The sequence below is a fragment of the Drosophila yakuba genome, chromosome 3R (genome assembly GCF_016746365.2).
Source record: "Drosophila yakuba strain Tai18E2 chromosome 3R, Prin_Dyak_Tai18E2_2.1, whole genome shotgun sequence".
NCBI classification, from domain to species: Eukaryota; Metazoa; Arthropoda; class Insecta; order Diptera; family Drosophilidae; genus Drosophila; species Drosophila yakuba.
Window position 1 is genome coordinate 27,523,769 of NC_052530.2, and position 14,894 is coordinate 27,538,662.

Below are 14,894 nucleotides of genomic sequence, written 5' to 3' on the forward strand. Positions count from 1 at the left end.
CCATGGGCAGCATTTTGACAGTCGGAGCACGAGTACTCAACTGGAGGGCAGAGAGAGGAAGAGGGAGAGAGAGGAGAAGGTGGCTCCAATGGAAGAAATGGAAGAGCCTTCGTTAGCATATCAAAAGGTGTCTCTTGTCAGAGAGCTATCTTGTGTCGGCTGTCGTGTCCAATGTCTGTTGTCCGTGTCTCCACGAGATTGGTACCACGGTACCATGACCCACAAATACACTTTGGCGCACGCATCTAACGACGACCCATCGACATCGACCAGAGATCCCAGCCAGAAGATCGATGGCAATTTGCAGTTTGCAGTTTGTTGCCTGCTAGTTGCTAGTTGCAAGTTGCTAGCTGCAACTGTGCGGCCTGCAGCTTTAATTGGATTCTGGCCTCAGTATCAAATTGACATTTAGCACACAGACTTTGGCTCGAAATCGAAGCGATGCGATGCAATGCAATGCAATGCGATCCGATCCATTGCGAAGCGAGGCGATCCTGGAGATCCCCATTCCAGGTCCCGTCAGTATGCCGCAGCTTTGACCCCAACCTCACGCGTCCATCTGGCGATGGTGGCCCCCATCCCGATGCCAATCCCCATCTCCATCTCCTTCCCAATCCCACCAAGCTTATCGCATTACACTTCTTCGATTGCAATTGCAATTGCAATTGGATGTTGCATTGGATGTTGCTGTTGCATTTGCTGCTGAATGGCGTTAATTTGGTTTTGTGTTCTTTCGATCGCCGCAGTGCCACACATTTAACGGTGCAGCATCGGCAGCAATTGCAAATTGCATTTTTTGTTATTTTATTGTTATTTCGTTCTGTGCACTGACAAATTAGCCATGTCGTTTCATTAGGGTTTTATAAATTAAAATGGTTAATTGTTAGAAAATTCATTAGAATCTCCTTCCTTAAGAACCCATTTATTTTTGGGTGTTACTAGAAGCCACTGCCCCATTTCTCCCAGTGTGCCGTACTATTCTCTGGGTTGTGCACGTCATCCTCATAAATCTCGTGTCGCTGCTGCAAATGTGGCTGCTGCAGTTGTTGCTGCTGCTGCAGTTGTTGCTGCTGCTGCAGTTGCTGCTGCAGTTGCTGCTGCTGCTGCAGTTGCTGCTGCAGTTGCTGCTGCTGCTGCAGTTGCTGCTGCGGATGGTGGACCCTAACACGTGGGCCTATTGCCAATCGAGTACATCGCATAGTTGTGGCCAATTGTCGGCCAAATTGTTGCGGCTTGAACCCCGGAAAACAGCCAATTTGCCGTTGGCCTTTGGGAATGTGCGACCTTGCAATTGCATCAGGATTTAGATGATGTCCGGTGATTTTCTCGGCGACAATTATAGAGAGTGCGGTGTTAGCGGTAACAGAAATGAGGTCTGATTGTTAGATTGCCAAATTGTTAGATTGTTAGATTGGCAGATCGTTAGATGCAAATCATCGCCCCATGCAAATTTGCACTTGGCCTTAGCAGCGATCGACCTTGTGGCACTTGCGGCACCATCTTCATCTTCAGCGGCCAAATTGAAGGAGCTGGCTCGAGATTAATAAAGCTCACTGTGGCCAACAAGCACGATCTGCAAACATAACGGTGCCGAGTGTTGGCCAACAAACCGAGCAAACAAACAAACAAACGCGCCAAAACCAAAGCCAAAACCGAACTTCTTTGGAGACCGACTTGTGAGTCACTTGTCGGCATGCGGAAGCTGCCCAGCACGACTCCACAGCTTGCCACTCCTACACTCGCCGAAAAGGGGGCAGCTAGTCTTGGAAAATTACCAAAAATGTATAAGACGCTACATCTTTATCTAGGTTTGCTTTCTAAAAAGTGCTATTTACTTATGATTTTTGAGCACAAAAGTTTCGTGAGTTTCCAAAAACAGCCTGCGGATTTGTTCAAGTGTATGGCTGCTGGTTGGTGGAACGCCAACGCCGACTTGCCACTGCAACTGGCAACTGGCAACAGCAACTCCTTATCCACGGCCAGCAGCGAGACGGCAATTTGCCATTTTCGCTGTGTCGGAGGCAGCACTTGAACTGGATTAGTGGCCTGCCCGCCTTGATTTGTGACAAATCTTGATGACGCTGGCTACCGAGTGCTCGCTTGCAGCATGCGGCATGCGGCATGCAACCAGAAGCCACTGGCCAGTAGCCAGTAGCCAGTGGATACCAGTAGCTGAAAGCTGGTAGCTGGTAGCCATATGTGGACTGACCCAGCAACAGCAGAAACAGCAGCAGCAAGCACCAACTGAACTGAAACTGCGGAAGATCGTGAGCTGATTTTGTTTCGAGCCTCATTTTTTCGCTTGCCACAAATTTCTCTTTTTCTTGGGGTCAAGTTTGTTGCCGAAGAAGCGTTCTGATTTCCCTCCGTTTGTTGCAAGTCGCCAGTTGCAAGTTGCAAATGCAGCTGCATGCGATTTCTAGCTCGCCACTGACTAATGAGCTTCCCCATTTTTTTTTTTTTTTTTTTTTTTGCGCGCGGTTTGCTTAATTAAAATCAACATCACTATTAGGCATTTTCGCCCCGGGGCACTCTGCTTTTCGGGGTCACTTTTCAGCGCGATTTTCCAAACGTGATTATGAATTCGAGAGCAGCACATTTGGTTCTTGGCCATTTGAAGCCGTTTGGCCCAAAAAACTTAACGACGCCTACACGTGTCAATCGACCAGGTTATACAACATTCACATCGATGCGCAAAATTTGAGTCATAAAACAAAGAAACAGGTGAATCAAGGTGCTCAATTGTTAGACGCTTGGCGAATTTAAATGAAACTCAAGCGGAACGAAATGGTTAAGTAACTGCAGTCGAGTTATGTACCATATCTAAATATATAACTATCACTTAAGTTGTGATTTCAAAGAGAGTTACGCCTTCTATCCCAAACAAACTGGTTCTAATTATGCCACAATTTCAAATTCGAATTCAGCCAGGCCAAAAACAGTTAGCCAAATAAACGTAAGCAAAAAGCTATTTTTTGGCTACGTGATTGGGGAGTAGATATTGCGAAAAGTGGATCAATGAGCGCGCGTTTTTGGCGCGATTTTCGAATTGAGACTCGAGACTTTAGACTGGTTAAGGTGATTACTCATGGCCATGTAATTTGGCCATGTGAAGTGCTGGCCAAAAATGATTATTAGAGCCAGGGGATGCTACCTACCAAAAAGACAGGCATGGGAATGGCCCGGATGCGACTCTATTTCGCCAGTGATCAGTGATGTCATGGAGCTGATCTCGCATTGTTTTGCCACTGCCTCTATCTGCAAGTCAGCATCGATCATTCCCAGTGACTCATTGGCCAGTTGGATAATTACAAATGCCCAGGGCGAACTTGCTCAAAGTCGATGCAGCGAATATATATGTCCCCTTTCCCACTTTTTCAAAGTGGAGGAAAAAACAACCATGTCTGGAGTTCTGGAGCTCTGGAGTTGTGGGCCTCATCCTTGGTCTTGGCCGCTTCGAGGAATTCACTTGACTTGGCCAGTCTAATGCTGCCAACCAGGAAATGCCAATCAATGAGGAATACATGCGTTGTCCGCCGATAGAGAGCTGCAGTTGGACTCGGAGCTGCAGCTCTGGAGGCTCTGAGACTCTGGAGTTGGAGTTGGAGTTGGAGCTGTGGAGTCGCTGTCCCTGTCTGTGTCGCTGCCTCGACAAAACAAATAAATTAAAAATTGCATTAAAATGTAGAAAATGAAAAACGTTGCCTTTTCCAGCTGATTTCAGGTAGGCAGACAGGCGGAGTACCACCACTACCACCAGCAGCTCCACCAGGTGAAGAGACAGAGGTAGAGGATGGGAGATGGGGATGGGCTCGGGTTCAAGCCACATAGCATATGGGATATGGCATAGCTGTGCTGTCAACTTGAAATCGCACGTTTTCCTACGCGCTACAAAGTCGCGTCGCGATCGCCGATCGAGGAGAGCTTTGGAGCTTCGAGTTGGACAGGGCAAAATGTGCTAAAATATGCGCAAACAGCCGAACAGGCGAGGGAAGCGTCTTGTGGTCTTAACCTGGCCCAGACCAGGCCAGACCAGACCAAGCTACAACCAACGACCTGGCCAGACTGCAGCATAAAGTCATGGCACTCACACTGCAGCTGCAAACAGCAAACAGCAAACTGAAAACTGAAAACTGCAAACTGCAAATGCGAACTGAAAGTCGAAGAAGAACCAATGCCGCCGACGCCGCCGCATATGAGTGAGTGTTTTAAATCATGCTGCCTGCCAAAGTCATGATTCATATACCGTTAGCTGCTCATTTCCACACAAATAAATCCCGAAAAGCACATCCCATTCTGGCCAGGCCAAAAGGCGATACCCGGCCCATTCCCACTTGATAGTCAGATGGGCCATCGAACGGCGCCCCAAGCGCAGTCTGCAATCGGTATCAGAATCGAGATTGGGATTGCGATTGGGATTGGGGATCGGAATCTCTGGGATCTTGGGGATCTGGGGGATCTTGGGGATCTGGGGTATCTACGGAGGTGCTATGACCAATTTCACAGGTGCTCCAGGCCAGCTAGATGCGATTTATCAGCAGAAACGAAGGAGTAGTAGGTTTGAGAGGTTATTGCGTAGAAAATGTGCCCTTTCCTCGCATTTTCTTGGCATTGCTACACGTGCATTCGAATAATTAAAATGATGTACCGTCATTAAGAGATGAACGTGAGATTTGGACCAGCAGCAAAACTATGCGCATTGAGAAAACAAATTTGCCCCAGCAATTTCACTTTTATTTGGCCAGGTTCAGTTCAGTCCAGTTTATTTTTTGTTTGTTCGGTAACAAAGGAAAGTGTTCTCTGCGAGCGATATAAAAACCTATTAAGAGACCGCCATGGAAAGTGGTTGTCGGTTTTCGGTTGTCGGTTGTCTCGGTAAAAGTTATGCAGGTGTGTGTTGGGCTTGGGCCTGGGCAAACATTTAGTTAACTTATTTCGGGTTCTTTTCGGGTTCCATTTAGATGTGGCCCATTCAGATGTGGGGCTTCAGTTCTAGTAGCAATGTAGCAGCGGCGGTTAATGCACTTTACACTTTGGCTAAACCCATCATAAACCAAACTAACTTCCGAGAATGTTCCGTAAAATATATAAAAAAAGAAAAAAGTAACCGAATGAGAGATGAAATGAAATTGAATTTCATGGCTGGTCAACTTGGCTATTACGCTGGCAGAAGAATCAGCCAGTGGGGGGCTATTAAACCCCAACCAGTTTTTATTCTTATTAACAGAGGCGGGTTCTTAGAAACCGACCGCCACTGCGAGGCATTTCGGGTAAGAGTTTCCGCATTATGATGTTCGTATAAGTATAAATACTTGCCATAACACTTGACGGCCTGCTGTTCTCTACTCTTCTGGCCTGGTCGGCATCGAATGGCTTGGAATAGAATGGAATGGGTTGGAATGAGTGTGCCATCGAGCACACGTATGCCCAATTAGAAGCGCCCACAGCGAACTCTGGCCGGCTGATAAACGATCTTAACCAGCCACTCGAAAAAAAGCATCCTAAAAAGCATATTAGCCAGAAAAACATTTCTGTGGAGCGCTAAAAAAAACTGAATCTAAATTGGAAACTTCATCATGTGACCAAAAAACACTGCCTATTTCTTGTCATATTTTCCTGGGGGTTATAAAGTGCACCCCGAAATGTGGCAAACACTCTGCCAAGTAGAAATGTATATTTTCAAATTTTTAACTCAATTTATTAGCGCCTGCAAATTGGCTTGAAATTGATTTTGCCATCGCGACGTGGCTTTCCACCCCGCCAAATGCTAGATAATTGCATGAGCCAAAATAAATTGACTGCTCGATATATGGATTTTGATGGCGCGCAAAGTGAGTGCACAATAAATTATGCAGCGACATTTAAAACACGAATTTCAACTTTGCCATCAATTTCATGGCCATTGTTCGGCCAACTGCAAGTGTCACACCACAAAAGCCGCTGACCCGTCGTCCTGTCCACTCGCAAATGGCAAAACATTTATTTTGCATTTCAATTAGAAGCCACCGTGTATTGTTTTCAAGCTCCATTCAAGCTGCTGCCGAACTGCGGCTTAAAGCCAACTGAAATGGCAAAAAAATATATAGAAAAAAAAGGGTTGCAAAAGGCCAAAGGAAGGGGCATGTGGCACTTGAAGGCAATGAAGTCAAGTGGCAAAGGCAAAACAATGCAGAAGCGTTGGAATTTCCCTCCGCACAAGGATATGCCGGGCCATAAGGATGTGCCGGATGGGATAGTCAACCTGTGTGCCCGTAACCTCTTCAATAATGAGCGCCATGTCTAAGGATGAAAGCACTGGTGTATTGCCTCATCAGGAGGACTCAAAGCCCATGTCCCGACTTTTTTGTCGTCTGTTGTCGAGGCACGCACCTTACTCCTGGCCACCCACTGCTCCTACTGCTCCTACTGCTCCCACTGCTCCTCCTGCGGAAAGGAGCTGCTCTGATTGCTTTCCAGCTGCATAAATTAGATGGATACCTGGAGCTTCTGTCCGCCCCTTTTTCCTGACTTTACCCCCGTTTTTTTTTTTTTATCATACAGCTTCATTTCGCGACTCAATTTGCTGACTTTTATTGTTTCAGCGCCGTACGAATGCACTGCTAAATTATTTATTTATGCAAATTGAAGCAGTTAAGCAGCGCAGCGGCACAAAAAGTGCAGCCATTTGTTTGCCGTCCAATTTATCATTGCATACTTCTGTGCGCGCCGACAGACTGACGTCTCAATTACCTTGTGCCCATCCGGATTCTTGGATAAAGTGTCATCCGGAATGGAGTTTACATACCTGAAAGCAGACAGAGAGTGGGGAAATCGATTAGCCAAGCTGTGATGGATCATTAGAATCAGAAGAAAACAAGAGTCAAAGCCACGAATTTGGGTCACTCAGCAGCTAGCGACACAAAAGACCCCACACCAAAAAAAAAAAAAAATAAAAAACCAGATCTATATCTGTAGTATTCACATGTGTCAGACCATCGAAATGCAAAAGCCGACAACTCGCGTGCTGTCGTCATCGGTGGGGTGGGCAAACTGTTTATTATTCGAACGCTTCTCGTTTAATTGAACTGATTTAAATTTATTCGCGCGGTTTATGCTGTCTGACTAAGCCGGGTGAAATGATTAAACAGAAACTGAATTTCTACAGAAAGCTGATGATGATTCGGAATTTATATGTGGCAGTGGCCACAATAAAAATCCCACCAGAAGCTTCCAGCTCATTAGGGATTTCAGCCAGCTTCTATGCGAACCGCAATAAGAAATCAGCATAGGCTCGTAATGAGCTCAATTTTATGGACTATTCGAGTGATCAATCTCCATATCATCAACCGATTCTCACATCTATTTTCATGTGCAATATTTTTTTAGCCGCCTCGAAACGTAACTGTATTTCTTTTATGGCTCACTTACTTATTTACTCCCTCCCGAAATACAATGGAAATTAATTTCATTCACGAATCGCAGAAACATCTTCGCGTCAACGCAGCCCCTTCACCTTCACCACCGCTATCTATTTTGCTGTCCAAGAGCCGCGGGGCTCACAACTAGTTTTTTCCATAGCTATCTATATTTTTTTTTTGGGGTTTTTGCTTTCGGCCAGCCGATTTCTTTTGGCCATTCAAACGCAGGCGAAGACTTTTCGCATATTTTCTCACAAAAGAAAGGAATTTCTTCGATCTTCAGCTAGAAAGAAAAAAAGAAATGCTCGAACTTGATTTGCCTATTTGGGTTTCTTGGGTTTTGGGTTTCTCGAGTTTTGGTTTTTGGTTTTTGGTTTCTGGCCTTAGGGTAATTGAATTAATTTATTGGCTCTGGGCCCTGATATTTGCTGGCGCACCGTTGGCTTAATTGTGCTGGCCGCATAACAGTTAAGTTTTTGGATATTTGGTAGACCCGTTTGCCCAGCAATAATAACCAGAGAAAAACATATTTAATTTGTGCAGTAGTTTTTGGCCATCGTGCGCGTTGACACCTTGACCGCATTGGTTTTTGTGGGCCCTACTTTGCTATTGGCCTCATTGGCCATTATGCTCGCCATTTGAAATTGAATCAAATTGGGTTTTCTAATGCTCTAAGAGCCATGCCAAAATGCCTGTCAGGGTTTTATATTCGCATTAATGGACTGCGGAATGGCTTTAATGAGGGGCCAGGAACTCGCCCTCATCCTGTGGCCAAAATGGAATGAATGGCCACTTGCATTAACACCCCGCGAAATGGCCATTAACAGCCACTTGCCAAATGCATTTTGCGGCTGATAATACCCATTACGCATACGCCAGGTGCTCCAGGCCGCTCCTCGAGGCCAGTGGCCAATGGAATCTATGTCGCCATTTGGTTCCACTCGCTCCGCACACACTTTTTCTTTCTACCGCCCGACACTTTCTTTGGCTTTGAACTCGAAAACCATCGGTGGCTGCAAACCAGATCGCAGCTACTTCAGACAGAAACTTCCGAGACTTCCGAGCAAATCCAGCGGCAACAACAATTTGGGTTAGAGAAATTCGCGCCCCACCACGACACACTTTAAAGTCGCAGTTCTTGCCACAAGCTCCCTGGTTCTAGACCACGATTTAACCTTGGCTACTTGGCCATTTTGCTACTTGGCTACTTGGCTACTTGGATACTTGGGCGTAATGCGAGACAAGTGTCGTCGCTTAGTCGTAATGTGCTTAGTTGCGCTTACTTTCTTTGGGCCCATAGAAACACGTTGGAAAATACACAGAGTCACAATGCTAATGCCGCACATAAACCGATTTACTCAATTAAACTTTAAAATCACAAGAAATCGCTGGCGGGAATGATGTTCAGTTTGGTTATGGTTTGCTTTGGTTTGGTTTAGTTTCGTTTTTTCTCAAGTGCCTTTGAAATGCGCAGAAATGATGCCCAAGGTGAAAATAGGCGAAAAACTGCCAGCGTCACAATTTAATTTGTTCGAGCTCTTGAACATGCAGCTTTGGTTATCTCAAGTCGATGGATAATATTTCAAAAACAGCTAATGGATTGATATATACGTATTAATCAGAGCTAAATCCATTAGGAATACATCTGTCATTTGTCTAATTTTAAATGTTAACTAACTAACAGCTATGGGTGGTATTTAAATTTAAAAATAAGTATTTTAACTCTTTGAATTAATGCTACAAATTCATGATTGAGAACCATCAATTCTGCACCTTTAAAGCCATAATACCTCGCACAAATCCCATGATATTGGCCATCGACAGGGACTGTTTTTGTTTTTGTGTGTTATGGGTTCAGAGACACCATCGTAATCGGATTAACTGATAACCGAGTGTGGCAGTCACGCCGGAGCGGCTTGCATCCGGCAGATACGAAAAGCACGAGATACCCGCACCAGATGGAAGATACCAGATACCAGATACCAGATACCAGATACGAGATGCATGACCCGGCCTCGGCTCATTAGGCTTTCGCACAGCTTTTCACTCAATTAGCGCAGCATATCATTTGCATACACTGGGTCTAATTAAATTATGCGATGTGATGTGACGTGGTGCTCCTCCTTCTGCTGTCACGATGGCTTCTCTTCTGGTTCTCGGTTCTGACCATGGTTGTGGTCCATCTCCACTTGCCTAACGGCAAAATGGGAGCCCTAACAATGGGACATTAGCCTGGGCCAGCCTATCATTATGTAATTTGTCGGCATTCTCGACGGCTCCTTTCTTTGGTATGTGATATTATGATATTATGATCTTGCGATCTGGCGATGTTCTGATGGTATTCTTATACTCGTATTATGATATTCTGGTGTGCTGATGTCAGAGCCCGCATCATAACTTAAAATAGTAGCTTCATGGCAGCCAATTAAATATTTTAAAGACTTTTTTTTTCTGCGCATTTCGGCAGAACGCGGAGGGAACTGTCCTCCGCAGTTGCTTTAATCTTTCTTCTTTTCAAGAAACGAAAATTAAAATAAATTAACATAAAAGTTAGCAAGTCCATGAAGCCGAATAAAGTTTCAGCCACTTGGCTGCAGCGTCTTTTAATTGTTATGATAATGCCGCCCAACTCAGTACAAGATATGTGTGTAAACATCACACAAGAAAAATGCGTCTAAACAAAAGACCTGGGAGTTATTATTGAAAGTGACTATGGAAAGTCGCTACAGATCTGCTACAGTTCATCCAACCCGCAGGTGGATAAAGTTACGCATACGCAGCGTTAGCCGGCGATAAGCTCGTAAACTTGGCAAAGTGTCGAACTTTGCGATTCGCTCCCCTGAGTGATGGAGTTCTAACAAAGTTTGTGGCTATCTATCTTTCTATTTCAGCCAGAGGCAGCGGAAGTTCGCCACATTGAAGACTCCGTTCCTTTTTCAATCCGCAACCGCAGTCGAAACCACACGACTTAAAGTGCCCTAAGTCGAGGCATTTATGTCATTATAGCCACTGCCTGACTTCACTATACACTATACACTAGATATATATATATATATGGGGAGACATTTGAGGCATTTTTAATTAAAATGCTGCAGCAGATGTGCCGAGGAATCTGGAAAAAAAAAGCTGAAACCACAGAATGAAATCGGATTGGGAATGGGATAGCCGCAGCAACAACTACAACTAGACTCCGTTTCCGATATCCGTATTGGCCATGTTTCCTGTTGGCTCATCAATAAATCTGTATTCCTGCTGGCGCCGCTGCAGACAAAAACCCAATGTCAAAATTTGCTCTGCTCCCCTATCCCTCCCCTCTTAGAACTTGTCTATAAATCACACTATTTCCAACCAGGACATGGCTTTCCCCCCCCCCCAAAAAAAAAAAACGGGAGACACATCCAAACACCTGCTGCTCCTGCCCTGAATGCTGGATGCTCTGGAGTCCAGTCATGGCCAGGGCCCTTCAAATGTCAGGCTCAAACGCTCTGGCCAGCTGCCAATGAAATCTCTGGCCAACCAAATAACACTCAAAGTCATTTCAGGTTGCAAATGTTTGCCAGCCAGTGGAACCAAAAAAAAAAAAAAACAACAACGAAATGGGAGTGGGTTTGATGGTCACATATTGCGGCAGCGTTTTATTTGCATTTTTTATTGGGCCCCCGGCCAAAGGAGCCGGGATTCAGAACTCGCAATTTGGGCAGCAGGAGCAGCAGCCATGGAACATGGTCCAAACCAGAACCAGGACCAGGACTAGGACCTAGACCAGTGCACTTGTAACTACTATAAATATATCGTTTTGGCTTTTATTTCATGTGGGAATGTGGTGGTGGGCAGAAGGGGGTCCCTTTTTCATGGCGCGTCTCGTCGGGCTCGTTGTTCGGCCATAGTTTCTATTATTTATGGCTAACTAAAAGCTTTTACATTCGGGCTATTTTAGTTTTTACGAGTTTGACAAATGTCGACGCTACTTTGCCCTGTGCCTGTTGGCCATTTAAAGCTGCGCGCCAGTTGGTGTGGGCATAAATTCTAATTAGAGCTGCTCTCTCGGAAAATTTTCGGCCTGCAGGCAGGCTTTTCATAAATTATGCCAAAGCACACGGTGAAAATGTCCATTGAAATGCATTCGAACGAATAACAATAAGAATTTCTAAGAAATTATGATGTGTAACTAGACGTAGGGTGCTTAGTTCTACAAATGTTCTGGAAGAGTTTCGTTTTAGTGAGTTTTTCCAAAAGTATTTCCCATTTTCCTAAGCTATAATTTGCTTTAATAATGAATTGCTTTAAGTCTTCATTAAACAAGGATTCGAGTAATAACATATTTCTGCCTGTGCATGCCGCAACTATTTGCACAATGGCCGTGGCCAAGAGACCAAAAGGCCAAAAGGCAGTCTGGGCCGCGGCGCGTGGCAGTTACGTTAGCGGTGCAGTGGTGCATTGGTGCAGTGGTGCAGCGGTGGGGCAAAGGTGCGGTGGGGCAGCCAGTTGTGGATGAATGAGCCAGCCACCGACTGAATGGCTGCAATTTGCACCAGCAGCCGTCGAGCCGAACCGAACCTCTTTTTTGTTTATGAATGAATAACTTTGTGGCCGTTTTAACGCCTGGCTGACTTTCGCTTTAATTTGGTTGTAAGCAAATTAATTTTTATTAATTGGCAGCCGTTAAGATTAAAGCGGCTTATGCAGGCGCTGGACTCTCCTCCCCCTCCACTCGCCAGCACTTTGAAAATGGCCTTAATGGGAGGTCTGGTTTCTGCCCTACAAAGAGTTGACACCCCAGTTCGATGGGACTTTTCGATCGGGTGGTAAGAACCCCATGGGGGAAAATGTCGCGGAAATGAATAATTACGAGTATTATTGAATCGGGCTTCAAACAATTGCGCAACGCGTCACACATGTGCATAACACCGGTTTTAATTGCCCGTAAATTAATTATTATTAGCCATAGAAGTTGGCGCTGCATTAATTTTAATTTACAGAAATAATATTGGAAAATTTATTGGAATAAAAGCAACAAGTCTTGGGAAAAGTTACACAGCTTTACTTTAAGTAAATATTGAAATAGGATTATAAATTGAATTATTTCCTTGATTCGAAAAATGCTTTCACTGGACAAAGTTTAGTTGAAAGAATGAAATAATAAATTCAACTATTAGAATAGAAGTAACAAATTGTTTAAAATTAGTGACAATTTGTAAAAGTAACATTTCAAATTTATCGAAAGCCTGTGTGCAAATTTTAAGCACTTTCATTTTAAAATCATTTCAAAATTTAAAATAAAATTTAATGAAAAATCTTTCAGCGCAGCAAGCCACTTGAAACTTCTGGAACTTCCTGAATCTTCTGAGCCACCAAACACCACAATGTCCTTTGCGAAGGACTCACGCTGCTCGAAACGAAACTCACCTTTTTCACGCAAGTAACAGAACGGATTTCGTCGTTTAGAACTCTGCGAAGAATTCTGGGGGATCACTAGCCACTTTCTTTCTGCTTTCGATTTGTATCTTTGATTTGTATCTAAGTATCTCACAGAGTTATAAGATCCTTTTAAATCGCTTTTACACGTAGCTCAACATTTCGCGCACTTCATGGGTTTTGTTCAACGCGATGTTTGTGTGTGTTCACTTGGACAGTTTTATCTGCGTTGCTTGTTGCTTTCGATTTATATTTCGATTTCTTTAGGGCAAAGGTAATCCACTGGAGGTAAAAGGCAAAAGAATGGTTTTTGGCCAACTGAGTATGGTGATGTTCTCTGTTGGCGGTTCGGTTCGTTTCGGCTGCTTGGGGCACCACCAAGATACAACCGCTTCATAAAATTCAAAGAGACTCGGACCCAATAGCTTCTCGCTGCTTATTTATATAGCCTACGTAGCGCGGCGGTTTTTTTTTCCACTTTTTTTTTCTTTTTATTTTAAATCAAAGGTATGAGCTGTGCTGGCAGCGACGCCGACAGCGACGCGGGCAGCGGCAGCAAAAGCAACAACTTGCAGCGGAGAGAGAGAGCTACGCCGCAACGCGGAGAGAGCGCCGCCTAAGAACCCAAACGCAGCTACAAATACAAACACACTCAAATGGTGTGTGCGAGCAAAGGCAAAGGCAAAAGCAAAAGCAAACTGCTCATCAATTGGATCTCACTGCGTCGCAGTCGCAGTCGCAGTCGCCGTCGCCGTCGCAGTTGGCGTCGCCGAAGCCCGGCTTTCAGGCTGCGACGGCGACGTCGACTGCGCGGCGAGCATGTAACTTTGGCCAAAAGCAAAAGCAAAAGACTCTCGGCTCACACGCTCTGCAGCTCGGCAAGTTCTTGGTCTTCGGTTGGCAACTTCGTGGTCGCGGTCTTGGCCATGGCCAAAACGGGCAGAAGAAGAATTGGCCAAGACGCCAACGAAGATGATGATGATGCTGATGCTGATGATGATGGTGACGATGATGACGACGATGATGGTGATGCTGTAGTGGATGCTGCTGCTTTTGCTGCTCTTGCCGCTTCAGTCAGTCAGTTGGCCATCAAGCGGCTCTTTGCGGTTTGGTTTGGTTTGGTTTGGGCCAAGCGTGGAAACGTGAAGTAAAACGTGAAGTAAAGAAAAAACACAGTCTGAAGGAACCCAGTCAAAATGCAAAGTACAGGTGTTGACTTCTAATTAAACAAGGGGCGACAAATATGGTTTGGTTTTGGCTGCTTTGGACCAACCGGTTCTTTGGTTTTAGCCAACTACAAATAGCATCCCCGGTGGACAGAAAAAAGAAAAATAAAAAGGAAAAAAGTGCGTGACTCCCGTCTGCGTAGTATTGACCTTTCCTACAATTAAAGCCAGTTAATTGTTTCTGGCTTTGCGCATTTCTTGGCTTTTGCCTTGCGAAATTCCTTTGTTCGGTTCAATTAATTATTTAATTACTCGACGCCAAGTTGGCAATTTCGCACTTGGCTTTTGTCTCGTCTCCCCGCATTTTCTATTTTACTTTGAAGTTTTGTGTTGGTTCTTTTTTGGCCAAAATATAAGTTGCAAGTCGCGCGCGCGCTCTCCTCACTCACTCACTCACTTTAGCCACTTTTTGCACGCGATTGTATGTAGTATAAGATGGCCAAAAGCGAGTTCGAGTTCTACCAACCGTTTGAACTGGGGAATTTGGCTTGTTTCCGAGCCGGTGGCACGTCCATTACACGACGCGCACGTTTCGCTAATGAACTGAACATTTCCGCTTTGCCGGCATCCTTTGGCCGCGCTCAGCATCTTTTGGTCCTTTTCGTCGGCGAAGGCTCGCCAGATTGTGATTTGCGCCACTGCGCCGGCGCGTGTCGAACATTTGAGCGTGGAATTTGTCGCATTGCCACCATGGAACAGCAATCAACACAACAACAACTACAACAGGAACAGCAGCAGCAACAACAACAACAAAGGCACCAAGAACAACAAGAACAACACCAGCAACAAGGGGCAGCATCTCCGAAAGTGGCATAAAGAAAAGCCGGGAACAAAAACCACCCGCTCCCGGCACTCG

At 45.1% G+C, this 14,894-nt stretch overlaps 1 protein-coding gene across 3 annotated transcripts in view; it reads right to left on the reverse strand.

Annotated features, from left to right (window-relative positions):
• Window positions 1–14,571, reverse strand: part of LOC6538615 (titin homolog) — a 39,397-nt gene extending 24,826 nt beyond the window's left edge. For 2 of the 3 annotated variants that reach the window (XM_039375641.1, XM_043207118.1), the window contains exon 1: window positions 12,804–13,243. The gene's annotated coding sequence lies outside the window, so the exon portion shown is untranslated. Of the gene's footprint in view, window positions 1–12,803; window positions 13,244–14,504 lie in introns of those variants that run through there. The other variant, XM_039375640.2, reaches the window with a different exon arrangement.
• Window positions 14,572–14,894: the final 323 nt, after the last annotated feature.